The 24,161-nt window shown below is 42.3% G+C and overlaps 1 pseudogene; it reads left to right on the top strand.

Moving 5' to 3' along the window:
* LOC135561636 (uncharacterized) overlaps positions 1 to 24,161 on the top strand; it is a 69,702-nt pseudogene that overhangs the window by 35,429 nt on the left and 10,112 nt on the right.

Below are 24,161 nucleotides of genomic sequence, written 5' to 3' on the forward strand. Positions count from 1 at the left end.
TTATCATTTTAAAATGCTAATTGATCATTAGAAAACCCTTTTGCAATGATGTTAGCACAGCTGTAAACTGTTGTCCTGATTAAAGAAGCAATAAAACTGGCCTTAGGCTAGTTGAGTATCTGGAGCATCAGCATTTGTGGGTTCGATAACAGGCTCAAAATGGACGGAAACAAATAACTTTCTTCTGAAACTCATCAGTCTATTTTTGTTCTGAGAAATCAAGGCTATTTCATGCAAGGAATTGCCAAGAAACTGAAGATCTCGTACAACGCTGTGTCGTACTCCCTTCACAGAACAGCCCAAACTGGCTCTAACCAGAATAGATAGAGGAGTGGGAGGCCCCGGTGCACAACTGAGCAAGAGGACAAGTTCATTAGAGTGCCTAGTTTGAGAAAGAAACGCCTCACAAGTCCTCAACTGGCAGCTTCATTAAATAGTACCCACAAAACACCAGTCTCAACGTCAACAGTGAAGAGGCTACTCCAGGATGCTGGCCTTCTGGGCAGAGTTGCAAAGAAAAAGCCATATCTCAGAATGGCCAATAAAAATAAAAGATTAATATGTGCAAAAGAACACGGACACTGGACAGAGGAAGATTGGAAAAATGTGTTATGGACAGACGAATCTAAGTTTGAGGTGTTCAGATCACAAAGAAGAGCATTCGTGAGACGCATAAAAAAAGTAAAATATGCTGGAGGAGTGCTTGATGCCATCTGTCAAGCATGTTGAAGGCAATGTGATGGTCTGGGGTGCTTTGGTGGTGGTAAAATGGGAGATTTGTACAGTGTAAAAGGGATCTTGTAGAAGGAAGGCTATCACTCCAGTTTGCAACTCCATGCCATACCCTGTGGATGGTGCTTAATTTCCTCCTACAACAGGACAATGACCCAAAGCACAGCTCCAAACTATGCAATAACTATTTAGGGAAGAAGCAGTCAGCTGGTATTCTGTCTATAATGGAGTGGCCAGCACAGTCGCCGGATCTCGACCCTATTGAGCGGTTGTGGGAGATGCTTAACCGTATGTAAGAAGTGCCCATCAACCCAATCCAACTTGTGGGAGGTGCTTCAGGAAGCATGGGGTGAAATCTCTTCAGATTACCTCAACAAATTGACAACTAGAATGCCAAAGGTATGCAAGGCAGCAATTGCTGCAAATTGAGAATTATTTGATGAAGCAAAGTTTGAAGGACACAATTATTATTTCAATTAAAAATCATTATTTATAACCTTGTCAACGCCTTGACTATATTTCCTATTCATTTTGCAACTAATTTCATGTATGTTTTCATGGAAAACAAGAACATTTCTTGGTGACCCCCAATTTTTGAACACTAGTGTATTTTTTTGATTAAAGAAAATAAAGGCAAGCTTATATTGGCCCCTATATCTGACCCAGATAGGTTGTGTGATGATTGTAGATCTTCAACAGCATGTCAAGTGGCTGCACAGTGGAAAGCCAATTACCAGCATTTGGCTGATGTTCATATAACCTTAAACAGGGCCTCCAGTGCTGTGTTGGAAGTGATGGATTCGGACCCATTATTATTAGGTTACAGCTATCTCACATTCCAAAATGATTACAGTCAGATATGAATAAAGAGGAAGACTATAATGTAAAAACAATAGCTGCAGTCTATTAAGGTCAATGAACACAATTTATTTGTCCTCTAATAAATTAATTAACACAAGATTCAGTTGTTGTGGGGTTCTGAAAAATACTGTATATCAATGCCATGTCAAAGTGTATCAGCTTCTCATTGTCCTGAGTTCAACAATTCATGGTATTATCTGACAAAATTTTGGACATTAGTCACCAAATGTGACTAATTGTCAGAACAACGACTTGTCCCAATGTAAAATGTTTATAGACTGTCACATAGCTGTGGTGTTTTCTATAGATGTACTAATAACATAGATGTAGTCTTTTATTACAGTCAGATGGCTTGTTAGAATTAGCCCTCTAGTGCATAGGGTCCTCAAATAGGTACTATGATGGGATACTAATGAGCATGTGCAATGTGGAGTCTCCATCTCCCTCTGCTATAATTATGGGTGGGTAAAGTATGCATTTTTCTTTAAGATCTGGACCATAGCATTGTGTTGATAGCTCTAACCTAAATTACAGTACATTCAATAGAAATAGCACATGATATCATTGTAGCCTCTGTAGCTATTATAAGTGATACAATTTATACAAAATAAGACATACTCAATTATATAAAAAATAAGTAAATGGTATTTCAAACCTAAATGTGTCTCTCATCTAGCCTGCTGGCGATCGTTGTGATTTCTTGAAAGTAGCTCAGAATAAGCTTTCCAAATTAAATGGGCTGTCTTTTTCCAATGATTTTTGCTTTTTTAGAAACATGTAGTTAGCGGTGTGAGTAAGGTAGTAAAACTAGACTTAAGTGTATATTTTGCCTTGTTTGGTCGGCATGTTTCTCACTCAAGTGCACGAGAGCAACCTGATCCCACAGTGGTCCAGGATCTGGTGGTCCATGTGAGTGAGTCTGAAGGCACTCTAATAACAACCACTAAAAAAGAGACGTCACATGGAGGTTGTCATCATTTCCCTCAGGCTCAGGGAAACTACAGGGCATTTATAGGTGAAGCCACACAGACACTCCCCATGCCATGTTTTAAGACAGGGCTTTTTGTTGGTTAATTCTAAATGGAAAATGAATAGAATAATCTCATAGTGCTTGATGATTTGTTGACAAATGTAGATATCAATAAGAGTTGTAATTGACACTTATTGTGTTACAGTACCTTTACTACTTATGTACTACTTACTACTTATGGAAGTAAATGCCTTTATAACAGACTTGCATTCAATGAATGTATGTGATGCTTCCTTACTGAGCCTTCCTCATCTTGACCTCAAGTCATATAGAATCATAAATACTGTATGTTAATCATAACATGTTCATTTAATGATTTATTCCATGTTCTTGGAACAGACTTAACCTACTATTTGCCAATAAGTGACTCTCACTTAACATGTCTATTTTATATGAAATAGCCCTCAATTTGACATTATTAGATTATGCATAGTCTTACATGTCATTCAACCTGACTAGAGGTGGATACTTTAACCACATAGCACTGGTTAGACACACTTAATCAACTCTGTGGCTCTTAGAACCAACAATTATTTCACTTATCTAGGCCTATGTCTTAAATGCAGTTGTCTAAAGTACTTTAAAGTACTACTTAAGTAGCCTTTTTTTGGGTATCTGTACTTTATTATTTATATTTTTGAAAACTCATAATTTTACTTCACTACTTTCCTAAAGAAAATAATGTACTTTTTACTGACATACAAAAGTACTCTTTACATTTTTTATGCTTTAGCAGGACAGAAAATTGTCCAATTCACGCACTTATCAAGAGAACAACTCTGGTCATCCCTACTGCCTATGATCTGGCAGACTCAATACACATGCCTCATTTGTAAATTATGTCGGAGTGTTGGAGTGTGCCCCTGGCTATCCGTACATTTAAAAAAAACAAGAATATCACGCTGGTTACCTAATATAAAGAATTTGAAATTATTCATACTTTTACTTTTGATACTTAAGTATATTTTAGCAATTAGATTTACTTTTGATACTAAAGTATATTTCAAACCAAATACTTTTAGACTTTTACTCAAGTAGTATTTTACTGAGCGACTTTAACATTCACTTGTGTCATTTTCTATTAAGGTATCTTTACTTTTACTCAAGTATGACAATTGGGTACTCTTCCACCACTGCTTAAATGTGAACTCATCTTTTTTGGGGTTAGTTGGTGACCTTATCACAGGTCATCTATTGGTCACTCAAAACAAGCAAGAAAGAAAACTCCATGATGCCATTTGGAACCTAAGTACAAGTGTCTTTTCTGAAATATTTTCCACCACGTGACAGTGTGAACCCATTGATGTGACTCACCTTAATGACCATTTACAGTAAGTGTCTATAGTGTAAACCTATATGAACGACATATGTGACCTATAGATATCGGGGGTAGACATCTGTGTTTCCATGGAGTCTTAACCTCATCATGATTCCTGTTCAGAGTTTCTCTCCTCTGTAACCCAGACCTATGGTCTACCCATGAAACAGATCCCATGGTCAAGATGACAAGCTCTCAAGGCCTTCTCATTTATCAGCCCTGGATACTCTTCCAGGCATGTTTCACCCATTTCCTCCTGACCCATTTTCCACATTTGCTTTGGATGCAGCATACTGCACTGTATGTGTCCCCAGCTTACAAGTGCATGCCATAAATACGAGATTTATGTTGGATCCCATGAGAAGTGTGGTTATTCAGAATTCTCATCTCTTTTGACAACGGTTTGGTTTCAACTCTCCTATGCGTCTCCATTTTTTTGCCATAACTATAAAAAGTAGCACAGAAATCTACCATTTGGGTTTCATTGTATTGTATTGATTACAGTGCACCATTATAGTGAAATTCAACAGACAAGACTAATTTGACTTTAGGAGGATGAAAGCATTTTTACACAATGTAGTTATTCGTTTAAGAAGTGGATGTCTTGATGGCTGTTTCCTGTGTGACAGACTCTGCCTCATGGGAGTCCCTTCTGCTTTTATGGTCAAGCAAATGTCTCCTTCCACATGTGTGATGAGTGAGTGGTGTGTTCCCCATGAGAACGTGTACTGTCTGTTGTGTCTATCAGGGTCTGGAGGCTGGCTGGGACAGCGCATGCTGCCAGGAGAGAAGGTCTTGCAGGATAAAAGGGAGAAGAGAGGGCAGGAGAGGCGCCTCCAAGTGATCCAGCTGCAGCTGGAGTTGCTGGGCCAGAGCCCAGAGATGACTGTGAGTTCAAAGCAGCCACACACACACGCATATACAGTCATTGATACAAACATTCAAAGTGGATGTAGACTCCAATGACACAATGCATATGTAGCGTGGTTCGTTCTGCGTTGTGTAATTTAATGAGGACACTGCCACAACTGGATGTCTGCTTGTTGGATTTTTATTTGGCCTGCGCACGAAGAGAGAACGCACAATATGTTAGCCCTTGGCGCAGTCACAGCTCTCAGGCACCTCGCTAGCTGAAGGTCAGGCAAAAGAGAACAATAGGAGGGTACGGAAATACAGATAACCCACGATGGACCAAACCAAAATATACAAAACTTTTACAATCCAGTGTATTTATAATATAGATAAGAAAAAGTGTACAAAAAAACATTAGCTATGCAGCTGTAATTAAAAAATGTTTTTTTTACTTTTTTTAATCAAATTATTAACATCCCCTCTTGACCTGGCCTATTTGAAAAGGTCCTTGTGTGCATTTTGGTGCATAATCTAGGAGAACAACATCACACTGCTACACACACAGTCTGTACAGAAAATGAAAAGGGCCTCCTCACTGCTGGCAAAAATGTCACAGGGCAATTAACCTTAGATCAGGTTAAGCATTTCATAATAAGCAAGTTTTTTTTTTGTGGCACTGTGCCTAGAATTAAGTCCAAAGACAAACTTAACAATGGCTTTATATCTGAATGCTATATATACAGTTGATGTCGGAAGTTTAAATACACTTAGGTTGGAGTCATTAAAACTCCTTTTTCAACCACTCCACAAATTTCTTGTTAATAACAAACTATAGTTTTGGCAAGTCGGTTAGGACATCTACTTTGTGCATGACACAAGTAATTTTTCCAACAATTGTTATTTCGCTTATAATTCACTGTATCACAATTCCAGTGGGTCATAGGTTTACATACACTAAGTTGACTGTGCCTTTAACTAGCTTGGAAAATTCCAGAAAATGATGTCCACAAGACCTCCACAAGTCTGATTCATCCTTGGGAGCAATTTCCAAAAGCCTGAAGGTACCACGTCCATCTGTACAAACAATAGTACGCAAGTATAAACACCATGGGAACACGCAGCCGTCATACCGCTCAGGAAGGAGACTCGTTCTGTCTCCTAGAGATGAATGTACTTTGGTGCGAAAAGTGCAAATCAATCCCAGGACAACAGCAAAGGACCTTGTGAAGATGCTGGAGGAAACAGGTACAAAATGATCTATTTCCACAGTAAAACAAGTACTATATTGACATAACCTGAAAGGCCACTCAGCAAGGAAGAAGCCACTGCTCCAAAACCGCCATAAAAAAGTCAGACTACGGTTTGCAACTGCACATGGGGAGAAAGATCATACTTTTTGGAGAAATGTTCTCTGGTCTGATGAAACAAAAATAGAACTGTTTGGCCATAATGACCAGCATTATGTTTGGAGGAAACAGGGGGAGGCTTGCAAGCCAAAGAACACCATCCCAACCAGGAAGCACGGGGGAGGCAGCATCATGTTGTGGGGGTGCTTTGCTGCAGGAGGGACTGGTGCACTTTACAAAACAGATGGCATCATGAGGCAGGAAAAATATGTTGATATATTGAAACAACATCTCAAGACATCAGTCAGGAAGTTAAAGCTTGGTCGCAAATGGGTTTTCCAAATGGACAATGACCCCAAGCATACTTCCAAAGTTGTGGCAAAATAGCTTAAGGACAACAAAGTCAAGGTATTGGAGTGGCCATCACAGAGCCCTGACCTCAATCCTATAAAAAATGTGTGGACAGAACTGAAAAAGTGTGTGCGAGCAAGGAAGCCTACAAAACCTGACTCAGTCAGGAGGAATGGGCCAAAATTCACCCAACTTATTGTGGGAAGCTTGTGGAAGGATTTGACCGAAGTTAAACAATTTAAAGGCAATTCTACCAAATACTAATTGAGTGTATGTAAACTTCTGACCCACTGAGAATGTGATGAAATAAATAAAAGCTGAAATAAATTCTCTCTATTATTATTCTGACATTTCACATTCTTAAAATAAAGTGGTGATTCTATCTGACCAAAGACAGGGCATTTTTACTAGGATTAAATGTCAGGAATTGTGGAAAAACTGAGTTTAAATGTAATTGGCTAAGGTGTATGTAAACTTCAGACTACAACTGTATATATATTTTTTCTGCACAATTTTGTGATATCCAATTGTTAGTTACAGTCTTGTCCCATTTCTGCAACTCCAGTATGGACTCGGGAGTGGTGAAGGTCTGTAACGATTTTCTTCTTCCTCCTCTGATGAGGAGTAAGAGATGTTGGATCAATGTGCAGAGTGGTAAGTGTCCATTTTAGTTTATTAAAACTGAACACTAAAGAATACAAAATAACAAAGTGACTGATACAAACGAAACCGAAACAGTCCTGAAATGTGAAACAATCATCCAACAGGAAACAATCACCCAGAACTCAAAAGTGAAACCAGGCTACCTAAGTATGGTTCTCAATCAGGGACAACCAGGCTACCTAAGTATGGTTCTCAATCAGGGACAACCAGGCTACCTAAGTATGGTTCTCAAACAGGGACAACGATTGACAGCTGCCTCTGATTGAGAACCATACCAGGCCATACACAGAAATCCCAAAACATAGAAAAAAGAACATAGACAACCCACCCAACTCACGCCCTGACCATTCTAAAGCAAAGACATAACAAAAGAACTAAGGTCAGAACGTGACAAGGTCAAGAGCCATGCGTCCTCCGAAACACGATCCTACCAAGCCACAATGCTCCCGAGTGGCGCTGCGGTCTAAGGCACTGCATCGCAATGCTGGAGGCCTAACTACAGACCCTGGTTCGATCCCGGGCTGTATCACAACCGGTAGTCCTATAGGGAGGCGCACAATTGGCCCAGCGTCGTCCAGGTTAGGGGAGGGTTTGGCCGTCATTGTAAATAAGAATTTGTTCTTAACTGACTTGCCTTGTTAAATTTATAAAAGATGCTTCTTAACCCGGAAGCCAGCTGAACCAATGTGTCGGAGGAAACACTGTACAACTGGCGACCGTGTCAGCATGCATGCGCCCGACCCGCCACAGGAGTTGCTAGAGCATGATGGGACAAGGACATCCCAGCCGGCCAAACCCTCCCCTAAGCTGGACGTCACTTCATGGGTCTCCCGGTCGCGGCCGGCTGCAACACATTCTGTCTTTAACGCCTTTATTTTAGAATGCTGAAAACATTTTACTCTTCATTTGTGAACTCGTTAATTCCATTGATTGTCTGTGCCCAAGGATTATTTTTAGTGTTTAATGGCTCACTCCCATTGTTCCCTCAAATTCTATTTCCCAATGTTCCTTACAGTTGAGCATGGTTTCTTTCTGGGACTCTGTGTAGAGTTTCAACCATACAACTGCTGCACATTGCAAAAGCTCTGGTTTCTCAGGGAAAACCCCCATTAACAAAGGAATTTACCTGGGACAAAGGGTGATGGATTTGTCTTCTCCATCCACTGACATTTGTGATTTTAATTTAGTGTGTAGCAAAAGAGAGCATCAGCCGTGGATTCAGTGCTTTTCCCATATCGTTGTTCAAAGGTGCCCCACACAATGGCTTTCTGGCGTACCTGCCTCATCCCCATCTGGTAGTATGGATTTTTACACAATAGATGTCGCTTTCAGAGTCTATGTAATATGCCTGGATCCCATGTAGGCCTGACAATTTACCAACTGGTTGTAGACTTTGCCATGGTGAACCACAACTCAACTTATGTATGTTTAATTCAAGTATCAGTAGCCACTATTACACACAACAGTTACGTTAACCACACTCTAACTTCAAGGGGAATTGGCTATATTATGAGATGCAAAATCTGTTTTTAGCCTCATTAGTGAGAAACAAATAATATTTGTTGTTAGCTAATTAAGGCCAAATCGTCTGGAGGATACCCTCATTATGAAAACCACCACCAACAAAACGTCATGATTCTGTTGCCAGACTACATTTAAGTGTTCTACCTCTTTAGATGTAGCCCTATACTCTAATCACAACCCACTGATTTAGGTGTTGTAAGAGTAGGGTTCTGGGGTTTGATAGTATTGGTCGGAAATAGAAGCAAGTATATAGGGAGACTCTAGGTTCACATCATTGACTTGGTGAGTTTGCTTGGTCCAAACTCATGACTGTTTATGATTGTTGTTCCTTCTGACTGCATGATGTTCCTGCAGCCTGGTTACAGCCCTTTTGGTACCAGCCAAGTGTGTCTGTCCTATGGACTATAATTTTGCCGTCCATTCTGCATAGTTATTGCCCTGCGGATTAATATGCCAGGAACAAGCCTGTAAGGGAGGTGACACAAGCTTTATCTGGGGGCCTAGGGATTCTCTTAATACTGGAATAAATATAACACCTAATTCTGTCTAGCTGCAATAAACTGGAAAATATCTCCCTTTCTCATCAACAGATCCAAATGTCAATAGTGATTTCTCTCCAAAGGCTTTGTAGAGAAAGATATGTATGCTCTCTCAGATGTTGTTTAGTCTGAGTCTCTGGAATTCACCACTTTTTTGGAGAGGAGGAACATTTTAAAAGGTTTGGTGAACTGAACTGTTGATGTAAGTCACAGATTAATGACCAGAGACCTCCTGTGGCCTGTCATATTTGATTGATTTCAATGTGGTTTAGGCTAAAGTGAGTTCTGGTGATTCGTATGATCTGTATGGATCATGGAAACACACATTCACCCGTTTTTCCCCACTGCAGTTCTACACTCAGTGTACAAAACATTATGAACATCTTCTCTTCCATGTCATAGACTGACCAGGTGAATCCAGGTGAAAGCTATGATCCCTTATTGATGTCACTTGTCATATCCACTTCAATCAGTGTAGATGAAGGGGAGGAGACAGGTTAAAGATAGATTTTTAAGCCTTGAGACAATTGAGACAGGGATTGTGTATGTGTGCCATTCAAAGAGTGAATGAGCAAGACTAAAGATTTAAGTGCCTTTGAATGGGGTATAGTAGTAGGTGCCAGGCCCACCAGTTTGTCAAGAACTGCAATGCTGCTGGGTTTTTCACGCTCAACAATTTTCCGTGTGTGTCAAGAATGGTCCACCACCCAAAGGACATCCAGCCAACTTGACACAACTATGGGAAGCATTGGAGTCAGCATGGGCCAGAATTCCTGTGGAACGCTTTCAGCAGCTTGTAGAGTCCATGCCCTGATAAATTGAAGGTTTTCTTAATGTTTTGTACACTCAGTTTAATATTTTTCTTCCCTGAATTTTTCTGGAATCAGATCTTAGGCTAGCTTTAATGAAGCTTCCCTTTTCCAAATCTCTTGACCCTCCACTCCTCTCTCATCCAAAATCCATACTTGTCAGTGATGTTTCTCCCCCCTCTTGTTCCCCATCTTTCTGGAACGCCTCTGTGTCATGTTGATATACACTCCCCTTCTTATGTATTTGGACAGTGAAGCTAAAATGTTTAATTTGGTTCTATACTCCAATTTTTTAGGTTTCAGATTGTCTGGTCGCCTGATATGAAACATCTGTAAGCCTTTATTTGATGATATTTCCACACATATTTTTTCCTCATTTAGAAATGAAAGCACTTTATTTATCTAGTCCTCTAATTTGAATAATTCATAAGTATTCACTTATAGTGTATTAAAGTAGTCAAAAGTTTAGAAGTTGGTCCCATATTCCGAGCACGCAATGACTTCATCAAGCTTGTGACTCTAAAAACTTGTTTGGGGTTTGTTTTGGTCGCGACTTCGGTTGAAGGATCTACAGTACATTCACGCCTGACAAGGCCAATGAAATCCATGCCTCGCTGGAAGCCCCGCCTTCCACAGGTGATAAGCATGAGGCTCGGATTCATTCCTTCAATTATTCCGCTCTGCACCTCGGTGTGAACAGGAAGGAATCACGCTACTAAAACCAACAATTGGAAACCCAGACTGTCTTGTATTGTGCCAACTAAACTGTCCCATAGTGTTAGAGTTTGCTCACCCCCTGGACGTTGTGTGCTGAAGTTTGTACTTGTTCTCACAAGTTTCCAAATGACAAACAATTATTATTATTATTTGTCAATTTGTTAGTGCAATGAGTAAGATAGCTAAGAAAGTGATTGAGAAGACGATGGACTCAACAAGATGGCGTGACATGGTTGCCCCTTTTTATTTTTTACATTTTGTTTAGCTCTTAGCCAACTTTGTATTATATATATATATATTTTTGGTGTGTTATTTTTCACCATTATATACATATAATAATATTCCTGACTCAGATTGCTCGTTCTGATATTTCTTTATTCCTTTACTAAAATCTTGGGGAATTTTGTAGATTGTTTTGTATTGTTAGGTATTACTGCACTGTTGGAGCTAGAAACATAAGCATTTAGCTGCACATGCGATAACATCTGCAAAATATATGTACGTTTAGGGCAGCCATGACCTCGAAGTGAATCTACAAATCAACTGTATGCAAGAATGTTCTCTGTTTTCTTAGAAATTCAGCATTCTCTGTGTTGATCTCATCAACCCCCATTGTCTCATCTCTGAGAAGCAGAGGTTACATCATGTAGGTCTGATCTGATTGGAGGTTAAGTTTACAGTAATACTATTGGTCAACAACTCAATACAAACTCACTCAATACAACTCAAACAACTCTGATGCTTATAATGGGGTCTTAGATGAATTGTTCTTTCTCTTGTTCCTGACTTGCTGTGGTGAGATACCTACACTCTTTCTCACCCTCACCCAAGCGCTATGGGCCATGGCACAAGCCATGATTTCTTTGTCTCTCTCTTTCTTTCTCTGATCATGCTTAGAATAATGCCTTGTAATGCTTTGCAAATTAAGATGTATGCCTTGTATGTGAATCCATTCATTTTGCAAAGTGATTAAATACAGTTGAAACTCATGAACTATATACAGTCGTATGAAAAAGTTTGGGCACCCCTGACAATTTCCATGATTTCCATTTATAAATAATTGGGTGTTTGGATCAGCAATTTCATTTTGATCTATCAAATAACTGATGGACACAGTAATATTTCAGTAGTGAATTGAGGTTTATTGGATTAACAGAAAATGTGCAATATGCATCAAAACAAAATTAGACAGGTTCATAAATTTGGGCACCCCAATAGAAAAATCACATCAATATTTAATAGAGCCTCCTTTTGCTAAAATAACAGCCTCTAGACGCTTCCCATAGCCTCTAATGAGGTTCTGGATGAAGGTATTTTGGACCATTCCTCCTTACAAAACATCTCCAGTTAGTTAGGTTTGATGGTTGCCGAGCATGGACAGCCCCCTTCAAATCATCCCACAGATTCTCAATGATATTCAGGTCTGGGGACTGGGATGGCCATTCCAGAACATTGTACTTGTTCCTCTGCATAAATGCCCGGGTAGATTTTGAGCAGTGTTTTGGGTCGTATTCTAGTTGAAATATCCAGCCCCGGCTTAACTTATTAATTATTCCCAAGAATCTGCTGATATTGAGTGGAATCCATGCGACCCTCAACTTTAACAAGATTCCCAGTACCGGCACTGGCCACACAGCCCCACAGCATGATGGAACCCCCACCATATTTTACTGTGGGTAGCAAGTGTTTTTCTTGGAACGCTGTGTTCTTTTTCCGCCATGCACAACGTCCCTTGTTATGACCAAATAACTCAATCTTTGTTTCATCAGTCCACAGCACCTTATTCCAAAATGAAGCTGGTTTGTCCAAATGTGCGTTTGCATACCTCAAGCGACTCGGTTTGTGGCGTGTGTGCAGAAAAGGCTTCTTCCGCATCACTCTCCCATACAGCTTCTCCTTGTGCAAAGTGCGCTGAATTGTTGAACGATGCACAGTGACACCATCTGCAGCAAGATGATGTTGTAGGTCTTTGGAGGTGGTCTGTGGGCTGTTTTTGACCGTTCTCACCATCCTTCGCCTTTGCCTCTCCGATATTTTACTTGGCCTGCCACTTCTGGCCTTAACAAGAACTGTGCCTGTGGTCTTCAATTTCCTCACTGTGTTCCTCACAGTGGACACTGACAGCTTAAATCTCAGCGATAGATTTTTGTAGCCTTCCTCTAAACCATAATGTTGAACAATCTTTGTTTTCAGGTCCTTTGAGAGTTGTTTTGAGGCCCCCATGTTGCCACTCTTCAGAGGAGAGTCAAAGAGAACAACAACGTGCAATTGGCCACCTTATTAAATACCTTTTCTCATGATTGGATGCACTTGTCTATGAAGTTCAAGGCTTAATGAGCTCACCAAACCAATTGTGTGTTCCAATTAATCAGTGCTAAGTAGTTACAGGTATTCAAATCAACAGAATGACAAGGGTGCCCACATTTTTGCATAGCCTATTTTTCACATCTGATTTAATTTCATACAACTTAATATTGCTACACTAAAAATCTTTGTCTGGACAATACCAGCTTTTATTAGAAAATGAATGGCATGCCACTGTGATCATTTTCTGTGATGACAGAGTCAATTATTATGCAGCCTCAGAGGGGTGCCCAAACTTTTTCATACGACTGTATATACACAGGTGAAGTCGGAAGTTTACATACACCTTAGCCAAATACATTTAAACTCAGTTTTTCCACAATTCCTGACATTTAATCCTAGTAAAAATACCCTGTCTTAGGTCAGTTAGGATCACCACTTCATTTTAAGAATGTTAAATGTCAGAATAATAGTAGAGAGAATTATTTATTTCAGCTTTTATTTCTTTCATCACATTCTCAGTTGGTCAGAAGTTTACATACATTCAATTAGTATTTGGTAGCATTGCCTTTAAAATGTTTAACTTGGGTCAAACGTTTCGAGTATCCTTCCACAAGCTTCCCACAATAAGTTGGGTGAATTTTGGCCCATTCCTCCTGACAGAGTTGGTGTAACTGAGCCAGGATTTGTAGGCCTCCTTGCTCGCACACACTTTTTCAGTTCTGCCCACACATTTTCTATAGGATTGATGTCAGGGCTTTTTGATGGTCACTCCAATACCTTGAATTTGTTGTCCTTAAGCCATTTTGCCACAACTTTGTAAGTATGCTTGGGGTCATTGTCCATTTGGAAGACCCATTTGCGACCAACCTTTAACATCCTGACTGATGTCTTGAGATGTTGCTTCAATATATCTACATAATTTCCCTCTTCATAATGCCATCAATTTTGTGAAGGGCACCAGTCCTTCATACAGCAAAGCACCCCCACAACATGATGCTGCCACCCCCATGCTTCACGGTTGAGATGGTGTTCTTTGGCTTGAAAGCCTCCCCCTTTTTCCTCCAAACATAACAATGGTCATTATGGCCAAACAGTCTGGCTTTTTTATGGCGGTTTTGGAGCAGTGGCTTCTTCCTTGCTGAGCGGCCTTTCAGGTTGTGTCGATATATGACCTCTTTTAATGTGGATATAGATACTTTTGTACCTGTTTCCTCCAGCATCTTCACAAGGTCCTTTGCTGTTGTTCTGGGATTGATTTGCACTTTTCGCACCAAAGTACATTCATCTCTAGGAGAAAGAACGCGTCTCCTTCCTGAGCGGTATGCCGTCTGTGTGGTCCCATGGTGTTTATACTTGCGTACTATTGTTTGTACAGATGAACTTGGTACCTTCAGGCATTTGAAAATTGCTCCAAAGGATGAATCAGACTTGTGGAGGTCTACAATTTTTTTTCTGAAGTCTTGGCTGATTTCTTTTGATTCTCCCATGACGTCAAACAAAGAGGCACTGAGTTTGAAGGTAGGCCTTGAAATACATCCACAGGTACACCTCCAATTGACTCAAATGATGTCAATTAGCCTATCAGAAGCTTCCAAAGCTATGACATCATTTTCTGGAATTTTCCAAGCTGTTTAAAGGCACAGTCAACTTAGTGTATGTAAACCTCTGACCCACTGTGAGACAGTGAATTGTGAGGAATTGTGAGACAGTGAATTATAAGTGAAATAATCTGTTTGTAAACAATTGTTGGAAAAATTACTTGTGTCATGCACAAAGTAGATGTCCTAAGCGACTTGTCAAAACTATAGTTTGTTATTAACAAGAAATTTGTGGAGTGGTTGAAAAACAAGTTTTAATGATTCCAACCTAAGTGTATGTAAACTTCCAACTTCAACTGTACACTTGTATTTAGAATTCCATTCTCAGATATATCTTGATTGCCTATTACTGTAACTCAATTACTGTAACTCAACTATAGTGCATGTTGCATGTTACTAAATCATCTTTATGGAGTCAAATACAAATCTGAATAGGCAAATATAGTATACTATATCATACATGATACATTTTACTGCCCACTGTCATGTACAAATCTTCCTAGCGTGAAACAGTTCCCAATCGTTCTGGTTGTGTTTAGATTGTGACGTTATGTTGTAAAATTGCTCACAGTTCAATAATTGCAGGCGTGTCTCTTTATGTGGATGGCTGAGCTCATACAGATGTTTCTCTCACACCCTCCCATAGCGCCACAATCATTGCAATAAAACTTTCCTCACATCAACACTCAGCACTTTGACACATGAGTCTGGGTGTTTATATGCTGACCTCACACCTCAACAAGCTTCTGATTGGTCAGTGTCAATACTGATGTGTGAAGCAAATGTGCATGTGCCCACAGAATAGTTTTTTGAGGTTGAGGAAGGGTGTGAGAGAAACATCAGCACAAGCTCAGCCATCAACATTTATTTTTACCTTTATTTAACTAAGCAAGTAAGTTAAAGAACTAATTCTTATTTTCAATGATCAAATCAAATCAAATCAAATCAAATTTGATTTGTCACATACACATGGTTAGCAGATGTTAATGCGAGTGTAGCGAAATGCTTGTGCTTCTAGTTCCGACAATGCAGTGATAACCAACAAGTAATCTAACTAACAATTCCAAAACTACTGTCTTATACACAGTGTAAGGGGATAAGGAATATGTACATAAGGATATATGAATGAGTGATGGTACAGAGCAGCATACAGTAGATGGTATCGAGTACAGTATATACATATGAGATGAGTATGTAGACAAAGTAAACAAAGTGGCATAGTTAAAGTGGCTAGTGATACATGTATTACATAAGGATGCAGTCGATGATGTAGAGTACAGTATATACGTATGCATATGAAATGAATAATGTAGGGTAAGTAACATTATATAAGGTAGCATTGTTTAAAGTGGCTAGTGATATATTTACATCATTTCCCATCAGTTCCCATTATTAAAGTGGCTGGAGTTGGGTCAGTGTCAATGACAGTGTGTTGGCAGCAGCCACTCAATGTTAGTGGTGGCTGTTTAACAGTCTGATGGCCTTGAGATAGAAGCTGTTTTTCAGTCTCTCGGTCCCAGCTTTGATGCACATGTACTGACCTCGCCTTCTGGATGATAGCGGGGTGAACAGGCAGTGGTTCGGGTGGTTGATGTCCTTGATGATTTTTATGGCCTTCCTGTAACATCGGGTGGTGTAGGTGTCCTGGAGGGCAGGTAGTTTGCCCCCGGTGATGCGTTGTGCAGACCTCACTACCCTCTGGAGAGCCTTACGGTTGAGGGCGGAGCAGTTGCCGTACCAGGCGGTGATACAGCCCGCCAGGATGCTCTCGATTGTGCATCTGTAGAAGTTTGTGAGTGCTTTTGGTGACAAGCCGAATTTCTTCAGCCTCCTGAGGTTGAAGAGGCGCTGCTGCGCCTTCTTCACGACGCTGTCAGTGTGAGTGGACCAATTCAGTTTGTCTGTGATGTGTATGCCGAGGAACTTAAAACTTGCTACCCTCTCCACTACTGTTCCATCGATGTGGATAGGGGGTGTTCCCTCTGCTGTTTCCTGAAGTCCACAATCATCTCCTTAGTTTTGTTGACGTTGAGTGTGAGGTTATTTTCCTGACACCACACTCCGAGGGCCCTCACCTCCTCCCTGTAGGCCGTCTCGTCGTTGTTGGTAATCAAGCCTACCACTGTTGTGTCGTCCGCAAACTTGATGATTGATTTGGAGGCGTGCGTGGCCACGCAGTCGTGGGTGAACAGGGAGTACAGGAGAGGGCTCAGAACGCACCCTTGTGGGGCCCCGTGTTGAGGATCAGCGGGAGGAGATGTTGTTGCCTACCCTCACCACCTGGGGGCGGCCCGTCAGGAAGTCCAGTACCCAGTTGCACAGGGGCGGGGTCGAGACCCAGGGTCTCGAGCTTGATGACGAGCTTGAGGGTACTATGGTGTTGAAAGCCGAGCTGTAGTCGATGAACAGCATTCTCACATAGGTATTCCTCTTGTCCAGGTGGGTTAGGGCAGTGTGCAGTGTGGTTGAGATTGCATCGTCTGTGGACCTATTTGGGCGGTAAGCAAATTGGAGTGGGTCTAGGGTGTCAGGTAGGGTGGAGGTGATATGGTCCTTGACTAGTCTCTCAAAGCACTTCATGATGACGGAAGTGAGTGCTACGGGGCGGTAGTCGTTTAGCTCAGTTACCTTAGCTTTCTTGGGAACAGGAACAATGGTGGCCCTCTTGAAGCATGTGGGAACAGCAGACTGGTATAGGGATTGATTGAATATGTCCGTAAACACACCGGCCAGCTGGTCTGCGCATGCTCTGAGGGCGCGGCTGGGGATGCCGTCTGGGCCTGCAGCCTTGTGAGGGTTAACACGTTTAAATGTCTTACTCACCTCAGCTGCAGTGAAGGAGAGACCGCATGTTTTCGTTGCAGGCCGTGTCAGTGGCACTGTATTGTCCTCAAAGCGGGCAAAAAAGTTATTTAGTCTGCCTGGGAGCAAGACATCCTGGTCCGTGACTGGGCTGGGTTTCTTCTTGTAGTCCGTGATTGACTGTAGACCCTGCCACATGCCTCTTGTGTCTGAGCCATTGAATTGAGATTCCACTTTGTCTCTGTACTGACGCTTAGCTTGTTTAATAGCCTTGCGGAGGGAATAGCTGCATTGTTTATATTCGGACATGTTACCAGACACCTTGCCCTGATTAAAAGCAGTGGTTCGAGCTTTCAGTTTCACGCGAATGCTGCCATCAATCCAAGGTTTCTGGTTTGGGAATGTTTTTATCGTTGCTATGGGAACGACATCTTCGACGCACGTTCTAATGAACTCGCACACCGAATCAGCGTATTCGTCAATATTTCCATCTGACGCAATACGAAACATGTCCCAGTCCACGTGATGGAAGCAGTCTTGGAGTGTGGAGTCAGCTTGGTCTGACCAGCGTTGGACAGACCTCAGCGTGGGAGCCTCTTGTTTTAGTTTCTGCCTGTAGGCAGGGATCAGCAAAATGGAGTCGTGGTCAGCTTTTCCGAAAGGGGGGCGGGGCAGGGCCTTATATGCGTCGCGGAAGTTAGAGTAACAATGATCCAAGGTTTTACCACCCCTGGTTGCGCAATTGATATGCTGATAAAATTTAGGGAGTCTTGTTTTCAGATTAGCTTTGTTAAAATCCCCAGCTACAATGAATGCAGCCTCCGGATAAATGGTTTCCAGTTTGCAAAGAGTTAAATAAAGTTTGTTCAGAGCCATCGACGTGTCTGCTTGGGGGGGGGTATATACGGTTGTGATTATAATCGAAGAGAATTCTCTTGGAAGATAATGCGGTCTACATTTGATTGTGAGGAATTCTAAATCAGGTGAACAGAAGGATTTGAGTTCCTGTATGTTTCCTTCATCACACCATGTCTCGTTAGTCATGAGGCATACGCCCCCGCCACTCTTCTTACCAGAAAGATGTTTGTTTCTGTCGGCGCGATGCGTGGAGAAACCCGTTGGCTGCACCGCATCGGATAGCGTCTTCCCAGTAAGCCATGTTTCCGTGAAGCAGAGAACGTTGCAGTCTCTGATGTCCCTCTGGAATGCTACCCTTGCTCGGATTTCGTCAACCTTGTTGTCAAGAGACTGGACATTGGCAAGAAGAATGCTGGGGAGTGGTGCGCGATGTGCCCTTTTTCGGAGTCTGACCAGAACACCGCCTCGTTTCCCTCTTTTTCGGAGTCGTTTCCTTGGGTCGCTGCATGCGATCCATTCCGTTGTCCTGTTTGTAAGGCAGAACACAGGAACAGTGGATTAACTGCCTTGTTCAGGGGCAGAACGACAGATTTTTACCTTGTCAGCTCAGGGAGTTGATCTTGCAACCTTGCGGTTACAAGTCCACCGCTCTAACCACTAGTCTACCTGCCGCCACATAAAGAGATGTGCTCAGCCATCCACATAGAGACGAGCTCGGCCATCCACATAAAGAGACGAGCTCGGCCATCCACATAAAGAGACGACCTCGGCCCTCCACAAAAAGAGACGAGCTCGGCCCTCCACAAAAAGAGACGAGCTCGGCCATCCACATAAAGAGACGAGCTCGGCCATCCACATAAAGAGACGAGCTCGGCCATCCACATAAAGAGACGAGCTCGGCCATCCACATAAAGAGACGAGCTCGGCCATCCACATAAAGAGACGAGCTCGGCCATCCACATAAAGAGACGAGCTCGGCCCTCCACATAAAGAGACGAGCTCGGCCATCTACATAAAGAGACGAGCTCGGCCCTCCACATAAAAATATGCGCATGCAATTATTGAACTGGGAACATTTTCACGCCGGGAGAAATTTGGGAACTATTTCACGATGGGAAGATTTTTACATGACACCCACTACATACGCGACCAAGAAAATGGAATTTGATTTTGCTATGCCAGGTTCGGGGTCGAGTATTTCTGTGAAAGATACTCACAATTTATGTGTAGTTTATCTCTGCTTGGAACACTGTAAGGCGGCCCTTGCTCAAACCAGTCTGTGTGTGCATTGCCACATACTTCAAGCAAACTTGTAGCATTCTTGTAGCATTCTTGAAGAAGCTTGCCGTTACCAATGGCAACTTTCCTTTCCCGGATGCCGGTACCTCGGCTGGGTCTAGAAAGTCTAGTCGGCTAGTCAATAAAGTCACCTGATTAGCGTAATATAAATATGCTATTGGCCAGGGGTACTCAACTCTTACCCTTTGAGGTCCAGAACCTGCTGGTTTTCTGTTTTTCCTGATAATTATTTGCACACACCTGGTGTCCCAGGTCTAAATCAATTCCAAATCAGGGGGGAACAATGAAAAAATGCAGTGGAACTGGCTTCAAGGTCCAGTGTTGAGTTTGAGGGCTATAGGCTATGCAGAGCCATGGTCCACTCGAGTCTATCAGCTGTAGTTACATAGACCCGATACCCGATGACAATGAAACAGGACCAGACCTGAGGGAAAAGTTGGAGTTGGGGCTCGGCTATTTGGGTTCAGGTGGACATGTGAAGACCTCTAATCGACTGTTCTCCTGGCCCTGTGCCAGTATTATGGCCGGAAATATCCTTCTTGCTTCAGAAACAGGCAATATGAGTGGTTCCTCTGTCCGAAGTCCAGGACGGCTTGTACAGACGGTATTTCCTGGTTCTAAAAAGGGACAGGGGTTAACGCCCCATTGTAGAAATGTTTGCCCTGTGTCCGTGTGTCCCGAAAAGTTCCTGAGATTTCATTATGAGGCAGTAGCCTATGAGTTTTTGTCCCTCTCACCTAGAGTCTTTTCAAAGGTGGTGGAGGCAGCTCTGACACCCAATAAGTGGCCAGGGGGTGAAGGTATTGGCCTATCTGGACGATTGGCTGATAGAAGCAGAGTCAAGGGAACAAGAAGTAGTACACACATCCAGGCTGGTGTCCCATGTTGGTTTTATTGTAAACCAGAAAAAGAGCTGTCTAATCCTATTGCAGCGCATTCCATTCCTGGATCTTGATTTAGACTCATGAGTAAATTGCGCTTTTCTATCCCTGGAGAGGGTGTCAGGGTTCCAGCTCTGCCTGGCACAATTTTGGTTGGGGCGCACAGTGCGTTTTACACCAGTTCCTGTGCCTACTGGGGATAATGGCTTCTATGATAGTGGTAATTTCTCTTGGACTATTATTGATGGGGCAGCGCTGGGTACTAGCAATGCACTTCGATGCATCTCGCCACCTAAACTGGTCAATTCAGGTATCCCTGACATGCCTTCGGGCACTTGCCAATGGGCCAGGTGTTGTCCCGCAAGGTGGTCATGACAGACACATCCCCACAAGTGTGGCGCGTGCTGTGCGAGAGGGTTACAGAATGTCACAGAATGTCCGGCATATCAATTACATGTCACTTCAGCCGGTGCATGTTCACGATTGCCTAGCCTGGTGGTTAGAGCATTGGAGTATTAACCGAAAGGCTGCTAGATCGAATCCCCGAGCAGACAAGTTCAAATCTGTCCTTCTGCCCCTGAACGAGGCAGTGAACCCACGGTTCCTAGGCTGTCATTGTAATAAGAATTTGTTCTTAATTAACTGACTTGCCTAGTTAAATAAAGGTGTAAAATAAAAACCTCTGGTGCAGATCTGCTATCTGGGAGGGGCTCTTCCTCAGGAGTGAAGGCTATACCCCTGGGTGGTTGCCCAGATATGGGAGAGGTTCGTAGATCTTTATATAATGTGCAATGTCATCTATTTTTCTCGATGAGGGGCCGAGTGCCCCGTTGGGAACGGACGCTCTGGCACAACAGTGGCCTCGGACAGTCCTTCACGCATATCCGCCAGTGGTTCTGATTCAGCCCACGTTGGAGAGAGTGCGCTGGGAGGGCTTATCATTAATTATTGTTTGTCCCCATTGGCCCAGGCAGCCTTGGTTTGCAGACCCATGGCAACTCTCATTGCGCAGGGACCTGTTGCCCAAACGCATGAACAGGTTTGGTACGAGAGGCCGGAGATTTGGTTCCTTTGGGCCTATCTATTTTCTAAACCTATTGCACCCACATGGGACTTGGCGCTGGTTTTGGAGGCGCTATGTGCAGCCTTCTTTTGAGCCTCTGGAGTTGGTGATCCTCTCCTACAAAACCTCCCTGCTCATGGCTTTGGCCTCGGCTAAACATGTTGGGGAACTCCATGCGTTATCCGTACACCCTTCCTGTACTCGGTACTCCCCGGGCAACTCTAAGGTGACCTTGCGACCAAATGCGGTCTTTGCCACAAAAGTCATGGTTCTGTCCTAGAGGTCCTTAGCTTCTGAGCTATTTCCCTTTTCGCCTCCTCCTTTTGCTTCTGAGGAGCAACAGAGGTTACATGCCCTGTGTCTGGTACAAGATGTAAACACTTACATTGAACGGACCCGCGATATCCGGTTATGTGACCAGCTTTTTGTCTGTTTTGCTAATCCAGCTCACGGCAGGGTGTTCGCTAAGCAGCCTCTCCCACTGGATTGTGGAGGCTCTCTCTCTAGCATATAGCAGCAAGGTGTTACCTAGCGGTGTACATGCCCACTCCACCAGGGTTCTGGTGGCATATTGGGCATTGTTTAAAGGGTTGACTATAGGAGATATTTGTGCTGTGGCAAGCTGGGCATCACCACACACTTTGTGCTTACTGCTAGCATAGGGAAAAGTCACTAAGCAACGCGCTGTGTGAGCAATACCCAGACTGCCGCATCGGTTCTGAGTGGTCTGCCCTGGGCCGTTTAATTTATTCAGTGGGGGACGGCTTGGGGCGTGATTATATTTCCCCATAGTATGTTGTACCAAAGTTGACTGAGTGAAAGGGAACGTAACGTTTTCACTGTAACTACTGTTCCTAACAGCTGTTTGGCCTCGAACCGTCCGGAACTGAATCATGCACAATGTCTTGCACCATATTGGAGTCACTTTTATTGTAAGTAAGAATAGAAGATGTTTCTGAACACTTCTACCTTCATAATGAATAAAGATGAATGAACACACCCTCAAATGAAAGGTGACATTCTGTACTGTCGCCTCATATGAACGATTTGATCTCAAATCTAAAATGCTGGAGTATATGGAGGGGAGTGTACATGAACTAGACATTGTTGTCTGATTAATTTGTTATGACCATCTATGTGTTCCATTGTGTGATGACCCCCCCCTGTGTTTCTAAGTATCAAAAAACATAAAAAGGCTTCTTGTAAAGATGTGATAACTCTACTCTTTTAGCTTAGTTTGCAGCAGTGGTGTTCCAGTAAGTGGTGTTATTACAGTACCATCCTCTGAGAGTTTTTCCACACCCTTATCTGGCTCTGTCTCAATATCAACAGTATGAGGAAGCACAATCCCAGAATTAACAGTAAGACAGGATGGATCCAAAAGGGGAATCCTTATTTTATCACTAATACATTCATCATCTCATTAACCATTGTCTATCTCATTTTATAAATACAAATTCAAAGGTCATGCTTTCACACACTGTAACTATTGTTGTAGTAGATTATTTTTTCACACAGTAGTTGTTGACAGACTAGTACAGGCTCAGAATGTGCTGATAAAAAAAGCCACCCAGTAAGCAAAATGACGTTGACATCACATGCATTTCAGGTGCTGAATGAAAGGTTAGAATATGAATTTTCTTTTATATGAACATTGAAAAAGACGCCTCTTAATAGGAAAGAGGAACCAACTGAAGACTACAACAAAATATGCATTATTACTCCCATCTATCACATTCACTTATGTTAGCTTCTTCAAAGGGTTTAAAACTGGCAGTGATGATGTTCAAAGTAGTCCAACCAACAGAATAAACCAACAGACCACTTCAACTACAATAACATTACGAGTAATGGTTACTGTCACACCCTGACCATAGTTTGCTTTGTATGTTTCTATGTTTTGTTTGGTCAGGGTGTGATCTGAGTGGGCATTCTATGTTGTGTGTCTAGTTTGTCTCTTTCTGTGTTTGGCCTGATATGGTTCTCAATCAGAGGCAGGTGTTAGTCATTGTCTCTGATTGGGAACCATATTTAGGTAGCCTGTTTGGTGTTGGGTTTTGTGGGTGATTGTTCCTGTGTTAGTGTTTGTGACACAAGGGACTGGTTTTGGGTTTTCACTTTGTTGTTTTGGTTATGTGTTCAGTTTTCTCATTAAAAAACCATGGACAACTACCGCGCTGCATTTTGATCCGCCTCTCCTTCAATAGAAGAATCCCGTGACAGTTGTACATATTTTTTCTTGCTATGACTGTGATATGTTGTTGTTTATCTACCTTAGTTGAAAGCACTGACTGTAAGTCACTCTGGATAAGAGATTCTGCTGAATGACCAAAATGTAAATGTAAAAACAAAAACTTGCAAAGCAAGCTCTGCCACAAAACAAGTACAAATTTGGTCGTTCCGGACCAGATCCAAATCTGAACAAATCATAGACGTCTTGGCTATGTTTCACAAGTTTTGAAAATCACAGTACAGTACAGCACAGTTTAGTACAGTACAGCACAGTTTAGTACAGTAGAGCACAAGAGTACAGCACAGTTTAGTACAGTACAGCACAGTTTAGTACAGTACAGCACAGTTTAGTACAGTAGAGCACAAGAGTACAGCACAG

This window comes from Oncorhynchus nerka, linkage group LG18, assembly GCF_034236695.1.
Source record: "Oncorhynchus nerka isolate Pitt River linkage group LG18, Oner_Uvic_2.0, whole genome shotgun sequence".
NCBI classification, from domain to species: Eukaryota; Metazoa; Chordata; class Actinopteri; order Salmoniformes; family Salmonidae; genus Oncorhynchus; species Oncorhynchus nerka.